This window comes from Carettochelys insculpta, chromosome 6 (assembly GCF_033958435.1).
Source record: "Carettochelys insculpta isolate YL-2023 chromosome 6, ASM3395843v1, whole genome shotgun sequence".
Taxonomy (NCBI): Eukaryota; Metazoa; Chordata; order Testudines; family Carettochelyidae; genus Carettochelys; species Carettochelys insculpta.
Window position 1 is genome coordinate 12,541,894 of NC_134142.1, and position 2,771 is coordinate 12,544,664.

At 45.3% G+C, this 2,771-nt stretch overlaps 1 non-coding gene across 1 annotated transcript; it reads right to left on the bottom strand.

The window, feature by feature from the left end:
* Positions 1–2,549: 2,549 nt before the first annotated feature.
* TRNAK-CUU (transfer RNA lysine (anticodon CUU)) lies at positions 2,550–2,622 on the bottom strand. Its single transcript has one exon. It is a non-coding gene; the product is annotated as a tRNA-Lys (tRNA).
* Between the last annotated feature and the right edge of the window lie 149 nt (positions 2,623–2,771).

Consider the following 2,771-nt stretch of genomic DNA (forward strand, 5'->3'; position numbering starts at 1 on the left):
AGATGGTCACCTTTTTCCACAGTGAAAAACCTTGACTTTGTGGACGACCTTGTGTTTTCCCACACCCATCAACAAATGCAGGAAAAGACACTATGCCAATACACCTTGGACGCCAGGTTGGACTAAGAGTTAGCCAAAGAAACCCAGAGATTATTACTCAACATAGATTCATCACAGCAATCAGGATAGATGATGCAGACTTACCCAGCACAGACAGCTTTACATACTTAGGCAGCATCATTCACCATGATGAAGGCACCAAGAACCAGTGACAAATTCAAATTAGAAATAAATTACATTTTAACAGTGAAGGTGACTCACCACTGGAACAAACCAAACGAAACTGTAGCTTCTCCATGTCTGGAAGTGTTTAGCTCAACAATGAATGCCTTTCTGGAAGCCATGCTTTAGCAAAACACAAGTTATTGGGCTCAATTCAGGGATAACTAAACAGAATTTGCTAGCAAGTGAATCAGGTTAGATGTTTTAATGGTTCCTTCTGCTCTTAAACTCTGTGAACGATAGTACTGAAGCCAAACCCACTGGAAGGTGTGTCTGTGAGAGCTGAAGTGCACTGTCTTTGTGTGTCCAGAGCAAGCTTTGAGGCCAGCACTATCTGTGCTTCAAATGTTAGGTTGCACCAGCTCTAGCCCTTGACACACTCCTATAAATGCGTTTTCCAAGGAACTGATAAAGGATTATTTTTAGGAAGACTCACAGAAATATAAAGTGCTAATGTTCCAGACAAAATGACAGTTATCCAGAGCTGCCAATGCTGACAATATTATCACAAATTTCATGATATTTGATGTTTCACCAAAAATCTCAAATCCTGGCACCAAATAAAAACCTGAAAAACCTTATATTTCAAAATGTAAAGACGTTTCTAGAATACATTTCATCAAGAATCCTGAAAATTTTACTCAAGTACACCTCATTGTCTCAAAAATCTGAAAGCAACGAAGAATGCAAAAATTGTTTTGTAAATCCTAATAGTCTTTTAGTCATTCTCATCATTTTGGGGGCCTGACTCTTGATTAAGAAAGTGATTCTGTCAGATGTCATAGATTCCATGACTTTCTGGGACCTCCAAGACATCTGAGGTGGGATTGCAGTGACTGTCAGCCCTAGCACTGCTGATACAGTGACCACTGGAACAGCTGATCAACAAGTGAGCACTGTGGCTGCAGGAACAGCTGATTGGGGACCAGTTCCAGCTGACCAGACAGTAGGTATAAAAAATCAGGTCAGGGATTGTGTGTGTGTATGTGTGTGGGGTACAGAACAGGCACCTATATAAGACAAAGGCTTGAATTGCAGGACTACCCCTGTAAATCAGGATATCTGGTCACCCTACTACAGGAACAGCAGCTACCTTACCAGAAGAGCTGGCATCCCACTCTTCCCGTATATGTAATCATATACCTAGTAACGAATCTGACAAAAGCATATCCTGAATCTTTGTTTTGGTGTCTTTATTGTAACAAGCACACGTGGTGACAGGTACTTTGAAATAAATTGTCAAAATTACTGAAACTGGTACTATAAAGTGTGACTCTGACACATAAAATGCAGAATTTTGCAGGTATTTAAACTATCGTGTTCAGAATGTGTAATTTTTTGACAGAATTCCCTCTGAATGCCAACTGTGAAGCATCAGGAGAATCTCACACTCCATAGCCAGCTTCTTCCAAAAACAAGCAAGCAGCCAGGACATGCATTGACTGTTCAGCTGATGGAGTTCAGGAGTGCAGGAACAGTTTCTGTAATTTGGGGCTGGGGTGGGGTGCTCAAATCCACTGAACCAGCCAGGAAAGCCTGTAGGGTAATCATTTAAAGCTTAAAGGGTGTGCACTGCAGCAGCCCTGCGATGCCCTAGCACCAGTACCTATTATACAGCTGGACTTTTGCCTAGTTTGTTACCAATACAACTGCTAATTAATTAGAGCTGCCCTGATACATGTGATCTTGGGCACAGTTAAAGCACCACAAGAGGGCACAGGAAAGAAGTAGCTCTGGCCAGGGTTGCCTGTAAGCTAAGCACATGGGTGGAAGCCCAGGAAAGATTCTGGTGCTGCCCAGTTGATTAGCACATAGCAAGCAGAATATGTTTTTATTGGTGGTGCACATTGGCACATGGCCATGTTTCACATAAAATGTATTCCACCCATGCATGGAAAAAAATAGCAGGAACTCTGCCACTGAGTTACCAACTACTTTGAGGCTATTTTGTTCAGTGACTTTGGGCTCTTCATGCCATAGAAGTGTGGCAGCCCCCGGTGCAACTGGACGTCAGCTCCACTGCTGGGGGAGCCGGAAGACCAGGATGGATGCAGGGCCCTGCAAAAGTCGGGAGAAGGGAGTGGCTGAGCTCCCCCATACTTGGAGAGAAGCTAGCTGAAGGAGCCCTTGCTGCCCTTCTTGCGCTTGGAGGGGTGGGGCCCTCTGCTTTACAAGGCAGCCGAGCCTCGCCCCTTCCCAAGCAAACTGAGCGGCTATAGGTGCTGTTCCGGGCAAAAGGAAGAGCACCGTGATCACAAAAGTACTGCCGCCCAACGTGGGGCTCGAACCCACGACCCTGGGATTAAGAGTCCCATGCTCTACCGACTGAGCTAGCCGGGCGTTGCAAAGTAGCTTCCTCAGCGGCTATTGGAAATGTAAACTGGCGCATGCGCAGAACTACTTACCTACAGCGGAAGCTCAGCTTTCTCCGAGTCACCGACCTTCCAATCGCGGGAGGAACCTGCTCTGCCGACGCGCGCGGTCACGCA